The sequence below is a fragment of the Anser anser genome, assembly GCF_964211835.1.
Source record: "Anser anser genome assembly, chromosome: 5".
Classification (NCBI taxonomy): Eukaryota; Metazoa; Chordata; class Aves; order Anseriformes; family Anatidae; genus Anser; species Anser anser.
Window position 1 is genome coordinate 12,391,241 of NC_139725.1, and position 15,427 is coordinate 12,406,667.

The following is a 15,427-nucleotide window of genomic DNA, read 5'->3' on the forward strand; positions in this document are numbered from 1 at the left end:
TAAAGCTGAACCCTGTTCTCTTCATCCTCAGCACTCCCCCACTCGAAGAGGCACACAGAAACGTTTGCTTTAATTGATACTCCACAGACAAATAACACCAGCTTTCTTCCAGACAAGCGTCATCCGCTTTTTATGCTCTAGGTAAGAGACATGTGCTAGTGCAAAACAGTGATAAAGTCGGTAATTGTTAGCCTCCATTAGCTAAAAGCACTGTCATAATTAGTTTTAGAGTAGGATTAATGCTGAAGTAAAAATTAAAGGAAAAACAAATATGCAGATCCACCGCAGCTTTACTTATTGATCCGATCCTTACCGCCCTTCAGCTTGGCATGTTTAGTCGTGTTAAAATGCAAGTGACCACTTCAAGATGTAGAATGCATTTGGGAAGTCGACCTAGAAGTTCTACCAACTCCCTTTAGTAATACTTTAAGGTCAAATAGCAGATATAGAGAATTCCTTGTGGTGTCAAATACAAACTAGTCTACATGACAAAGCATCCAAGGATCAGACAGTGTCAGTAAAAAAGATAAAAACAGAAGCAAAGCTTTAGTAATCTGATGGAAAGAATCCCACTGATACTGGAAGGTCAGCAAAATTGAACCGGGGCTGATCTCCACACGCACCCAACACAACAGCATTTCAAAATCAGCTTTGATTTCTCTCAGGGTGAGGGTGACAATACAGCACTCAGTGTAAAGGGAAGTCCTTTAATATCTGAAATTCTACAGATGAAGCCCATTCAATGGTTAGTTCACATTTCTGTAAAATTGATCTGTCCTGCTTAAAAGATAGAGGGGAGCAGTCAATATAGCAGCGAAGCTGAGAGTGTGTTCTCTTCATTTCCTGCTCTGAAGTGCCTGCTGTCATCTCTTTGCAGCACACACTCAGCCTGAATCATGGACTAATGTGATGAAGCCTGGTTACGCAGACTCTTAAGCAGCCCTCTTACCTTTCTCTGTAATGACCTCAATGATTGCAGCACTGCATCTTTTGATCAAGAGGTCAGAGTAGTTTCAAGTCTTGAAGAAATGTCAAGTAGTACCTGAAAGGCCCCACTTTATTTACTTCCAACCACTTCGGTAGTGAAATCTCATTTTCTGACCTGGTTAGGAATGTTCTTTAATTCAGCTCCTAGCCTAAGAATGCAGTCACATGCTAAAAAGGATAAAGACTTTCTAGGTGTTTTGAGCTTTAAGATCATTTATGTTAGGCTAAGACTTAACAGGAACAATCACAACCAGTCCAGAGGCTGGATGATTAGTTTTGCTATAAAATTTGAATTTTGAAGGAATTTGCAGTCCTGTGGAGGTCGATCCATCAAGTGAGAGCAGAAACCAGGATGGAACAAAAGACCATGTCGTCTTCTCTTCCATCCCAAATTTCTAGGGTGTGCAGAATAAAAATCAAGCTTACCTTTCTGAAGTTTTCCTTCAGGGAATAAAAAACATACAGATTCCCATCAGGCTCATAAATATTTATGTTTTTAAGTTCATGACACCTCCATGTTTGTCACTTTTCTTCGCACTCTGGCCTGTTTGCAATCTCCCCCATGGGCTGAGCCCAGCAGACGCGTGTGTTGGGTACAACTTGAACTGACAGAAGATGTGGAGTAGAACACGTTCCCTTCCCGTTCCTTCATTACAAGGACACAACCTCTGAAACACAGTGCTTGCTCCAAAAATCTCTGATGGAAGAGAAAGCAGCCGGATCTAGCATTCAACTCCAACCCCAGCCCTTTGTGGTGCTCCCCCAAACACAGCACTGGTCCTTGCCCCCTTCTCAATGGCAACAGAAGGAAACGCCGGGCTAGTGCAGAAGTCATGGCACACATCCCTTCCTTGTACAGGTGAAAATAAGGGAAGCAAGGAGAAGCAACATGTCAGATGCAAGGAAAGCAAAGGAAGCTTCATCACGTAGGTGAAAAATTATGATACTGTTGGTTTAGAATAAAACATTCGCTGTACTCAAGAGAACTGGACATCTCGATAGCAGTACTCAATGGGGAGTTGACCTTCTTTTCTTCTCACTCTGTGAACCGGGCAAAATCATCTCTTTGCTTCTTTCAAAGGTGAGAGTTAAGGCTCTAATCATTACTATTTTTCCACGAGGCCTACTGTATTACCTAACATTTTGGATGGATTGAAAAAGGAATTTCTCAATTAAAACACCTCAGATATCTGACCCATAAGCTAGTTGTATGAGATCTGTTACTGCTTGTCGCTTCCCCACACTAGCCACCCAACTAAAGAGACTGTGTAGAACTGAAGCTACGATGGACCTACCTACACTCACACCACCTTTCCTTCTTGCCTTTGGTAAGAAATATCAAGTTTTTGAAGTCACTGCGCCCACCTTTGTTCATCCTGAAAGTACGGTCTGGCATTCCCATCCGCATACATCTCTGCCTCTAGAAACTTCACGTTCACCATTATTTGGAAACAAATACCAAGTTACAGCACCTGTTCATCTCCTATATTAGGATATTATTTAAAATGAACAAGTAACTCAGTATTTTAAAAAACCTTATTTACCATGTATGCAATAATCTTATTTGATCACTGACTTTGATTTGATCACTGTCACCATGAGTAACACTCCTGATTCATGAAATCTGCTGATTCATTTGAATGCCGTCCACCTTTACCCCGTATTCCTGTAACAGAATTCAATAATGCTAAATGGCATCATCCACGGTGTAAAAGCACACAGATTTATCTAGACAGAATAATGACACTAACACTGACCTGTTGCTAGTGTTTTCTGAAGAGGGTGTGCTCCACTGGGGCTCTGTAGGTAAACAAGTACAATACGTTATATGCTGAGTTGCCCACTGACGCACTTCAAGATCATTCTGGACTTGCTTTGTGCTGACAGGTTTTGAGGGGTTTCTTCTCTTTGCTTTGAAAGTACGTTCTGCCTGCCGCGCAGACATCACAAGCAAGCATATCCCTTTCAACTTCACCGTACACCTGCATCAATACAAACCTTGCCTCCTTCCTAAAAAGCTATTTTACCCACGGTGATGGAACCTAGGCAAATTCAGATGAAGAAAATGATACACGGTGTAATTTTGCCAAATAACAAAGATGCATATCAGAGGCGTTTTGAAAAGATGGTTCTATGCTGACTGAGGTATGACAGCAAGTTTCTTCACAGTTTTCCTAGAGTTCTTGGATCTAATTTTCTAACCCAGTCTCAATTCAACCCACCTCTGTCCACACACAAAACTTCTTTTTTCTCAGAAGAAATCACAAAGAAAGCAGATTCTTCTAATCATGGTTGTGCAGAAAAGCACTGGTCTTCTTCACAAATCCAACCCAATCCACTTTAGTTATGCCATTCAACACACTATGTCACAACATAAACTTCGGATTTTAGGCTTAAGGAATCCTTACCATTATTAAAAGCAATCTGAGCAGGAAGCCCCGCTGTGGTTTCTTGCTATTGAGCATCATACATTTTAAGGATCCGTAACATCCTACACGCTTGATCAAAGAACCATATAAGCAGGATCTGCTTTAGGATTTGGAATAAAAGCTTTGAGTTGCCAAAGCAGTTTTAAGAGGCAGCAGAGACAAGGAAGTCTTTGTTTTCTTCAGCTGTACTTCTGCTAGAAAGAGATCAATAGGAGAAACAGATCTGACCCCAACCTACCTGCAGAGATTTTGTGAATAGAACATGACACTACAGAATGAGGATCCTCTTACAAACACTTATTAGTAATAGCAACTGCCAATTACAGCAGGGTAATATTTTACAAGTAACACTCCTTCAAAGCCATAATCCCATTGCAATCAAAAACATGCCAGGACAGCTTGCATTTTTAATATATTAATACATTTAGTGTACTGGAATGCAAAAAAAAACCAACCAAACCAAAAAAAACAGACAACTTAAACTCACACCAAATGCTAGTATGCCTAAAGGCAAAGAAGCGATACCTAGAGAATACCACTGAAGAGTTATTTTTAGATAATCATCATTATTTCATGATGTCAAGCCAAGTAATACGTGCTATTATATCTGGAAGAATAGAAGACAAAATTAGTAAGTGAAACCTATTCTTAAAAATCCAATAGATAAAGCACAAAATGGATATGACAATATTGCAAAGATAAGGGTGAACTTTAAGCCTTTATTTTTAATAGTAGGAGCTTGATATAACTCAAAGGCATGAAGAGAAGGGAAGAAAGGAAAAACAAAGAGGAGCAGAGTTCTTCGTGCTGTGGCAATAGGTTGGGCTGAACCCTGAAAACAGAAGAACTACGGTAACACTGCTCCAGCTCCCTAGTCAGGTTGAAGACCTAACAATTACAAAGCTAACATCAAATTAGAATTAAGATAGTAATAAAACAGAAGTTGCCATTTAAATATGGAAACATTCAGCTATGATCACCAAGGAGCATCCCACTACAAGGCAAAACACAAGCACATTTTGCTGAACAACAATATTCTCCCTGAAGTTAACATACACCAGATAGCTGATTTCCACTTTTTCCCAAGAGAAACTCCACCCGCAGCCAAATTATTTCAAGTGACCTTCAAATACCACAACAATCAAATTAACTTCTGTCAGATTCACAACTTCACTTCTGCCTGCTGCCATCTCCCTCAGACTCACGCCTTTTTGTTTGAAAACTCATTTTTCACAGACAGCATTTAATGCCAAATTTGATATACCTGTCAGCTCACAGAAAGTTCCCAGGCATGTTCTGAAAAGCATTTGCCCCATCTATTTTTCAATTGGTTAGAAAGGGGGAAAAAAAAAAAAAAAAAAAAGAAAAACAAGATTGGCTGAATAATCATGGGACTGACTTAAAGCACAACAGAGGCTGGATTTCTAATTCCAGATTTCTGACTGTGTATTACATAGAAGACTACATTCACTTCAAGCCAAGTCTTTTAAACAACCAGGGAAACCTAAAAAGCTTGCTCCTGCCTTAAGGAATATAGAAGCAACAGAACTCCACGCTTGCTGCCACTGCAAGGCTCAGACTTCTGTTAACAAATTTTTTTTAAAGAATGCCTGCCGAAGTTGTGGAAGGAGCTGGTGGCCTTCTTCTCTTCTCCAGTGACTGGATGCCCTACAAGCAAAAATCCCACACTATACCTGACACACGGATTGCTCACTGCGTGCACATTGATGACAAAATTTGTGAACTTCAGCATCCTTTCTCTGTGGTGGGACTGCATCACAGCGGAGATGTGCTACAGGAGAGGGAAGAACACGACCATTTACAGCTGCCGGGTGTCTGGGCAGCGTGCAAGGATAATTTCTAAGCTGGCAAACTGAGCAATATACACACGTACACATGGACTGACTTGATTTTATATATCAATATAAAGAAAGACTTGCTAACTTACCAGTTAGCATTTCTTGAGTTATCTTCTATGTAAATTAACAATGTTGTTAATATGTAAATTAAGAAATTAATATAGCGTATACAAGAAACAACCTAAGGACGAACAGTAACAGGAATGAGTAAAATGCCTTTACTACAAAATAAATGTAATGCGTGAGAGTCGTACAGCTACTGCATTTCCATTTCAACTTAAGCCTTAACAGTAAAAGGGAGCTTTTGGGGAAGAAATTCCAATAGTGAACATATATTTTCTTCCCTTTACATAGCAGTTTGACATATCATATGCATTTTCTTAATTCACTATCTGCTCTGCTACTGCTTAACGTATTGAGTTTGCATAAAATCTAGGGAACACGATCCCATTTCCTGCGAAAAGCTTTCTAGACAGTGAACCAATAGTTTCAGTGAGGTGCAGAGACACCTATGGAATTCCCTCCTCCACACACCTATACAATTTCCAAGGGATTATAAATTCAGTCAGCCTCAGTAAGAAAGCAGAACAAGTGCTCCCAGGGAGTCTTGGTAGAAAGTCCTCCCAAAAGGGATGTGGTGAAATAATTACTTTCCCTGTGCATGGAAAAACCCCGAAAATAATGGGACTGGAAAGACCAAGTTCGAATACACTCATCATAACAAATATCACGTGAATTGGCAAGCGTAGATCACATGCTTGGAAACGCTTAAATAACAGGTACCGGAGCTTGCACACTCCTGCTGTGCACAGCATAGGATTTTTGGTCCCCACCTGTTTATACTCATTTTGTTAGAATAAACATCAGAATCTGTAGGTAAAAAAACGTCCACACCACAGCCTCCACCCACTCTACTCCAATCTTGTCCTTGCATGTGCTTTGATAAGAGGCATCATCTCCGCACACTAACTGCAGGGCAAAAAAAAATCTGTAAAAATTGGTAGATTTGGGGGGGGGTCTGGGCCTTGTTTTTATTTGCACAGCACCATCCTGCCGAGGTGGGAGCTGGTTTGGCGTTATCGGAAGCTGCCGAAAGCAGCACCCTGCCCTGCCCCTGCCCTCCCACGTGCCCGTACCCACTGCCCACCACGGGCACACCAGCCCCGGCAGCACAGCCAGGGAACTATTTAGCTGTGATAAGGGGATAAAAATAGCCTGAACTGATGGAAAGCATTTCACCGAGAGATCTGCTGAAAAGAAAGGAAATGAAGCTGTTAAAAAGATAGAGCACGGAGCAGGGCACAGGAGGGGGGGGGGAATATTCCTTTCGCTGCAGCAGGAGACCTGGCAGAGGCAGCGCGTTTTTTCCCCCACTGCACTCGCGTGCTGCAGCTTACGTTGAAGGCTGGTCGAGCTCCAAGGCGAGCCAGCTCCCCTCGCCAGCAGGGCGACCGCGAGGACTTTGCCTTAAATAGCGCTCCCGTTCACCTCGCGCCCAGAGCCCGCGGGTCCCAGGCTGCTCCCTGACCCCCCCGGGAGATGCACCTAACGCAAACCCACGTACATGCTTCTGCTCCCCTCCGTTGCTGCTCCTGGGTTGCGTTGCGTGTTCCTAATGAGGCTTATTCGAGGGGCCGATAGCTTGTGGAGAAGAGCATTAATACCTTTTGTAGGCTGTTTTTCTTGGCAGCCCCTATTTATACAGTCAGGCCCTCCACACAGTGGGAAAGGAATAAAAACAGCAGAAAGCCAGCCCGGCGCTGAAGGGACAGAGAAACAGGTGCTTGCTTTAACTGGAATTTACCACTTATTTTGGTGAATGAATAATATACGTGCCCATATTAGGCCACTGAAACAGACTATTTTTGCCTCTCATTTTTTTGAATACTTACTTTTTGAAGGTCAAAATGAAAACGGTGAGGTCCGTACCTCCCACGAGCAAGAGCAAGTTCAATTCAGTGGCGTCCAAGAGAAATGGCAAGGACCCTCCGTATTCCAGGGGAACACTAAGTACATAAAATATACCACCTATGGACTGTGAAAGAATTCTAGGAATACCTTCACAAGAGAATCCCCTTTCGTGAGAGTGCTGTGACAGCTGGTCAGAAGCTGATGAACAAAACTCTGGAAATGCCCCAGTACCACCCCGGAGCCCCCTTCAACCTACCCAGTTTGCCCACATAGTGAGTTCTCTCTCCCCTAATAAGTTGTTCCTGAATCTCAACCTATTTTCTGATAAAACCCAGGCATGTAGTTGTATCTTCCTACGTGCCACTGCAAGCAGACCAAGGAAGCAACTACTGAAATTGCATGCAAGCCCTGAAGAAGGTAAAAACTTGCTTAACACATGGGCATGGAGGTGGAAAATCAGTAACAATGAAGTTCAGACAGAACTTCAGGAAAGATTTCTTAATGACTTAACTAATTTTTCTCAGTTATGCACAGCAATGCCCCTTTTTTTCCTTCCCATGTCACTGGAAGACACTTGTCTGTCCCTGCTACCCAGAAAGATGGGTACCACGGCCACTCCATGCCCACAACAGAGTACCAATGGTGGATTCATCAAAAATGCACAAATACAAAACCAGGTGGTACCCAAACTGTGGGTTATTGACTTCACCTGTGACTGTCGGCAAAGTTTTTATTTATTTTTAGTATTAGCCCAACGTAAGTTAATGCCATAGGTAAGAGATCAACAGCAAACATAGAAGCTTCTCTCACACAGTATCATTCCTGTCTCTGCTAAAGGTTGCTGAGAACTTCTCTAGTCTTTCTCAGGAGGAAGCTTGTGAGAAGAAGCACCGAGCAGCTAAAAATAAAACCATCCGTTTCCTCTAGTTGCACTTGGCATTTCTATTTCAAAAGCAAAAATACACACTGCATTTTGGAAGCGTTTGGAATGGCATACGTTCAAAATTCACAGCTAGGTCAGTTAATATTTAGTGACAAATTAATGCTCTAAAACAAGTTTTTCATGTAGTATTGTTTTTGAATTAAAAACACTCAGAGCTGAATGTACAATAACAGGGGTAGAAGTTAATGACCACAGCTCCACAGAACCAACACTAACTATTTACACTTACAATGCAGTACCTACAGCAGATATCCCTAAGCCACGTTTATTTTGAATTACCATGCCAATAAGAGCATCAATAAAACAAGACAAAATAAGAGAACACTTCCAGGACAAAGTTAATATTGGCCTGGAAGCTGAAGAACTGGGAGACAAGGCAACTCTTCCATACGCACTAAATAGCCAGCGTGACCTTGCTTGCCTGCCATCATTTCAGCTACCAAACTTGCTGTTAGAAGCGGTCCTGGGCTGCATTAAAAAAGGGGTGGCCAGCAGGGAGAGGGAGGTGATTGTTCCCCTCTGCTCTGCCCTTGTGAGACCCCACTTGGAGTACTGCGTGCAGGCCTGCGGCCCCCAGCACAAGAAGGATGTGGAGCTCTTGGAACGGGTCCAGAGGAGGGCCACTAAGATGATCAGAGGGCTGGAGCACCTCTCCTATGCAGAAACTGCAGGGAGGGAACTGGGCTTGTTTAGCTTGGAGAAGAGAAGGCTCCGGGGAGACCTCATTGCGGCCTTCCAGTACTTGAAGGGAGCGTATAAACAGGAGGGGGAACGCCTGTTTGCTTGTGTTGGTAGCGATAGGACAAGGGGGAATGACTTTAAACTAAGACAGGGGAGATTCAGGTTGGAAATGAGGAGAAAGTTTTTCACTCAGAGGGTGGTGAGGCACTGGAAGGGGTTGCCCAAGGAGGGTGTGGATGCCCCATCCCTGGAGGCATTCAAGGCCAGGCTGGATGCGGCTCCGGGCAGCCTGCTCTAGTGGTTGGCAACCCCGTTCAGAGGAGGCAGGTTGAAACTAGGTGATCTTTAAGGTCCTTTTCAACCCAGGCCATTCTATGATTCTGTGATTGCTGCTCAAGGAAATCCTTAAGCAGGCATAAAAGGCTTAGGCCCATCCTTGTTTTGCACCCCTCGATGCTTTCTTACTGTGGGACGAAGAAAGGGCCCAGGCCTGGGCACTGCAGGCGGTGGGCAGGGGAAGCGGCTGCTTCCATCTGTACTTCCTCCTCGCTAGGCAGTACTGGAACATAATCTACACTAAATCATAGACATCGCAATTATAGATGTTACAGAAAGCACATTCTGTTGTGCCGTCTCAGTCTTCCTTTCATCTCCAAAAGCACCGCACAACAAGTAGTTTTAGGAAAGACTTTTTGATCACATCTGTAGACAAAGATGTCTGCAATTTTTATTTGCAGCCATTCGAAACAGTAAAACTTATTTTAGGAAACGCTGTCTCTGTCACTACGCAGAGAACAGGCGAGTTTATACATTGGATGACCGCTGTCTTTAGGAGCTCATGACGAGCAGCAGTACTTTTAAACAGCTACTGCACACACTATCGCCATTTCCCCAAGCAACATCCCACTCATTTTTTGCAACGCTAGCAAAACCTGCACATTTTAATTGCGACTTGTAAGGAATAGATTGTCCCATTCGTAACATGTAAACAATCTGTCTCCAAAAAAATGAGTTCTTGGGCATTCAAGTGCAGGAGCTAAACGTCCTACTGGTGGTAGGTAGCTCCACGATACAATCTCCCCTTAAAAGGCAGGAAATGAAAGGACGTTTCACATGTGTGTGTGTATACATATATATATAAATATACATATATATTTTTATATGTATATACATACGCACGCACACTGCTTACCACCATTAAAACACTTCATCTATTGTCTGGCATGATGCATTGTATGGAGAGACTGTCCAGATGAAAAAGAGTTGCTTTGCTAAGCAGAAGTTTACACTGTATAAACATTTCCATATAAAGAACGTATATGGAGTTTCCAACGTCGTATTCTAAATGAAGGTTGCCCTTAGCCACCAGCTTAGCAGTGCCACTGATAATTCAGTTCGGGTCAGCTAAAAACAAAGCCGTCTGTGCTCTGACTCTAACATCATCGGGAAACCCAAGTCCAACACTAAGAAAATTCAAGAGTATGCTCTCTCTTAGGTACTGAGCTGTAACTGACCTGTTATTTGCAGCTCTGATGAGACCTGCAAATATTTTCCCTAGGTAATGGTTCTCCTACATATCAATAAGAAACTCGGGCCAGTAGCATTGAATACACAGTAGGCGGCTAATCATTAGGAGAAAAAAAAAAGATTTAAAACATATTAAGTTGGATTCCAGTCTGTTCTGGAAGCCATGTGTTACCTAGTTAGATAACCACGAATATTTGAAAAACACTTCATCCAAACCCTCAAAGTTGTTTTTCTTCTTTAAAAGAAATGAAGTAATTATTACAGACAGTTTAGGATGCTTTTGTGCCTTTAAGTGCAATAGAAGTCAGGTTGCCATTTCTTCAGCATCAAAGTCAAAATTAGACCAAGGCGTGCAGAGGTAATAATGGAAGCAACAGATTCCCTTCCTACTCCTTTCATGGTTAAGTGAAGTTTGTTCCTTTTTTATTTTCTAAGTATGGTTAGGCGCCTCAAGCATGCTTGTTAGGATGGAAAAAGCGTGCAAATCCCAGACCTAGGACCCTGCCAAAAGTCTCTTTAGACAGTCAAGGCAGCCAGAAGTATGCTGAGAGCTTGCCAGAGCCATATTGGGTGGCTAAAATTAAATAAACAGTTAATAAAAAAGATTTTGAATCAACCTAAATAAATACAAACTTATAGATTAACTGCCTTATCTGCTTAATAAAAGAGGATCTAAGATAGCAACTGAGCTCTTGAAACGCTTAGACCTCTACAGGTTCTGCGCAGCAGATTTAAACGCAGAAGTACTTGGTATTATCTCTTTCAATAAGATGAAGCTTACATTTAGGAAAAAAAAGTCATTGACTCCTCTCTGACAATGATTTTTCTTCCTTTAAAACATAAACTCATTCTGCCCCCTGTTGTCAGAAAATTACAAATGATACCCTACAGCTACAGGCAAACAGCGGGACCTCAGCGACTGAAATATCAATAATTATTTACAGCAAAAGGGAGCATGCCACAAAGGTATTTTCTGAATATGTTGCTGCATAATGAAAAACGTTCCCAAATTATTTTCTGCAGGGAGATAGGCATGCTTGAGGCAGTTTATTTTTTCTGCTCAATATTTATTATTTTTGGAAACTATCACCAGGAATATAAAACCAAATATATACATATGGCCAATGGTTTTGGCATTAAAAAGACTAGCTGCTCTAGAAAGAATAAAAAATAATAATTAAAAAAAAAAACATTTGAAGGACTAAAAGACAGGTTTCTTCAAAGTTCAGGAGCCTTTTTGCTTTTGCCTCTGGCCGTTCACACTGAGCACAGCAAAGCTCCGCGCTGGATCAGACAAGCGATGTGAATGCAGACCCGGCTTATTTGTCACTGACATTTCCCCCCCCCCCCATCACAAAACCATGCCGATTTACTGTAGCCAACCTGCTCTGAGCAGATGCCAAACAGGGCAGCAGTGCTCAGTACAGCTGGGGAACCATCCCACGGCCGGATCGCCCACAGAGCTCCTGGTCTGCTCCAAGCGCTGGGGGAGATGGCAGGCCTGCAGCTGTGCTGAAGGTACCCGAGGAGGACAGCAAGCCTTGTGCTGATCAAAACGATTCACAGTGGAAAGGAGTACCCAAAACCTCAGTTGCCAGCAACTGTAAGGCATTTCTAACTAACACGTTGCTACCCCTTCAAAAGCAAAGTGAAACAACTCTGCAGCGACAGAAACGCACAGTTCCCAACATCAAGTACGCCTAGCCATCATATTTGCACTCACGTGTTCTTCTTCAAATAAAATTGGTTAAATAACCAGAAGGAATGGCTCAGTGGTCTGATCTAGAGAAAAAAAAAAACCCTGAAGCCATAGGTTTAGATGCCAGCAGGGTTGGCTCCTTCTTCTCCTTTCCAGTACAGAGCAGATGAAGCGCAAGCAGCTCGCTGTGTGGTTCAGAGGTACCTGCGGCTCTTGGATGGTGCAAAAAGAAAGAGAGGCTTTTTATAACCCACTGGAGCAAATAGGAATCGGGTCCAACAACCACAAAAACCGAAGGTCTGTCTATTGCCCCTGAATCTATTTTCCTGTTTAGCTACTTCTTGGAAGCAGTCGCAAGTTATTCTATCGGCAGCTTTCAGCCTCCCTTCTCTGCAAACAGTTCCCATTTTGTTGATGTAACAGATTACCTGAAAGCCACTGGAAATGCTTGCTGTAGAGCAATACGTGTGCTTCAGAGCAGGACTAATACCGCATCTATTTATTCACAAGCATCCTCACTGAACAAAAGGCACTGATTAAAGGGCTTGCAATCGTAATTTGTTGGTGAAATGGTACCTAGCAGTAAAAGAAACACCACAATCCTGGAAAACACACTGCAGTCACACTGGAGAAGTTACAAACATCTGCTTTCTACTCATCTATGAGCATTTGCTTTTAAACAACTTATTGTGGTGTTTGCATGTTTTCTGTTTCCATGTGAGAACAGAAGGAATCTAAACGATTGAGAAACACGTTTTGGCTTTGCTTGTTGTGTTAACTCAAGTGTTCGTAAATATGAAAAATGTCATTGCATATGATTTTTCCCTTCTGAGTGTCTAGAATTCAGTAGCAGTTGCGTTGCTTATTTCCCCACCCCCAATTAACTTTGACAGGATGCTGAGACCTGGCTCCTTCTAGTTCAACCACCAGAAACCAGAGCGAAGAGCAGACACAAAAACATCGATTCAAATTCAAGTCTGCTGCTTGATGAAGAGCCCAGTCCTTCTCTCCTGCATCCGTTTTTAACCAGTACTCTTTCTTTCAACTGCACGTTTACAAAGCACACTCAGCCTAACAGCCAAGAACATCTGTAATCCTGCCCTGTGCATTTGCCTGTTATAAAATAGGCATATAGCAACAAACTATGCCTAATACCCAACATAAACATTACTCTTCCCATATAAGCCAACTTCAGGAAGAGAAAGCGGGTTTATAAAGGCAGAGGATTTAGGTGATATCCCAGATCACATGCAATCCTTACCTTTAATTGCCAGACATCTGAATTGCCCTAAGACCTGTATTGCCATAAAATCCGCATTATGAATCCGGCCTCATGGGAATAGCATCTGGCAATAAAGCATTCACAGGAGTTCCTGCCTGGTTCATCTTTTTCCAGACATTTGGATGGAAAACTTAAATGACAGCACCATTAAATAGGAACTGAGAGAGAAGAAACATCTCTCATTTTGTTATTGTTGCTGTAAACCAATTAGTTGGTTGCATTCATTTGCACATGTTTAGAGGAAAAATTAGGTTTTTTAATTGGCTGTTTGCTATAATGCTTCTTGTGGACTGTCTTTCATGATATACCACAAACTGATACTATGACTATCGCTCCTTTAATTGAGTTTAAACACACTACTGCTAAAACATCCTCCCCACGCTCCCCCCCCCCCCCCCCAAAAAAGTGAATTACCCTGCAAGTTATTTTCGAAACCCTGAAACAGAGGAGCCTAGGTCATTGCCCAGAATGTTTGACATTTTCAGAAAGGGCAACTTCAGCTTCCAGGTGTAGGTGACCACTACTAATGCAGGGTTTGGAGGGGAGGGTGCTATCCAGACTTTTGTCTGCATACTCATGCGAAGTCTCCTTTAAGGCTTGTACTTTATTGCTGTGAAAGCAGGGAGCAGGGGAAGCAGTTAACATCAGCCGAGAAAAGCCCTATGTTTCCCCAGGTCCTTTACTGAGATTCTCAATAATGGCCACTGCCTGCTGAAAAAACAGTTCACTTTGTGTTCCGCAAAGGCATTAAAAACACACCATAATTTCCTGATGTCCAATTTCTTTAAGTATTTATCAAATTAGCTTGACACAATAGCTTTATATGGGATTCCCAACAGGCACACACAGAGCAGGAACGCTACATTCACTTTCCCCTGCGATGCTATTTGCTAGTCATTAACTTCTGTCCTGGGAACTAAGAGGAGGAAATGACTGCATCATTAACAACCCTCCCCTAGGTATAGACAAGAAACACGTGTGCTGCTATTGGCAAATGCTCCATCATCCCCACACAGACGAGCGTTCATCCTATAAAGGTATTACCAGTCTCGCATCTTTACGGACCGCTGCACAGATTCCTGCATCTAGCCCTATAGGTGCAGCAGCACACAAACAGTGCGCGTCGGTTCAGGCAAGCCTAGCAGTATGTTACAGACACTGCTTTAACTGGATGGTTAGGAGATCTCTTCTGAGATCAGCTGAACTAAAACTAAATACAAACAACACTGCTAGAAGATGAGGAAGAGGTAAGATCCATTCAGAAAAGCCCCCGATTCTTCCATCTTCTATGTAAAACAAGTCTTTGCAAGTCCAATGGCTAGCCACAGACCCCAGCTATTCATTTTACATCGTTTGCTTCATAGCTTTTCTCCAATAATATGCAAGAGGGAAAAAAAAGAAAACGTTTATCATTTAGCGTCGCGGGGATTTCACGCCTTTGTGAAGATCTATGGTGAAACTGGAACCACCGCAGGTCCCTGAGGTGCAGGGACTCGCGACATGCAGCTGCATCCAGTGAAGAAAGCAGCTGCCTTCCACCACCACCCTTAGGACACTCAGGAGACCAAATCCACCATGTTTCACAGCTAAAGCTCTCTCTTCTCTTCTAAGGCGCCACATCTTCCACGCCGTGCCCAGCAGGTCAGGCAGGGAGATGCTCAGCCTCTGTCGCAGGAAGTCCTCGGGTTTGGCTCGACCACGGCCAGAGCACCCACAGGACAGGACGAGTCCTGGGCTCCACCCTGGGATTTCTGCAGAACGAACATGGCCATGCTCATTTGCGAAAGGCTGAGGAAGAAAAGAGGTTACAGAAGCCATTTAACAGTGATTTCATTGACTTTAGTAAAGGGGGAACTAAAATAGCTATTTAACTTCAGTTGCTGCCACGGCTGTCTGCTCAACCCGCTTGACAGCGGGATATCCAGCTGGGCTGCCTTCCGTGGGGCCAGGCCTTAAAAATTACGCTCCTTTTGTTGTTAGGTTGTATCTGACGAGTGCAGTATAAAGCTAATTCTGTCCTCACCTCAAATCCATCTCAGCCACTGGGATCTGAGTCTGGAGCACCGCTGGAAGAGGAGAACCAGCATGGGCTGCCTCCTGAAGGAAAAC

The 15,427-nt window shown here is 43.0% G+C and overlaps 1 protein-coding gene across 7 annotated transcripts in view; it reads right to left on the reverse strand.

Moving 5' to 3' along the window:
• Nucleotides 1-15,427, reverse strand: part of NAV2 (neuron navigator 2) — a 425,654-nt gene that overhangs the window by 301,402 nt on the left and 108,825 nt on the right. The window contains exon 1 of one of the 7 annotated variants that reach the window (XM_083840310.1): nucleotides 1-13,700. This exon is cut by the window's left edge and continues 16,954 nt beyond it. The exons of the other annotated variants lie outside the window; for them this stretch is intronic. The gene's annotated coding sequence lies outside the window, so the exon portion shown is untranslated. Of the gene's footprint in view, nucleotides 13,701-15,427 lie in introns of those variants that run through there. 7 annotated transcript variants of the gene reach the window in all.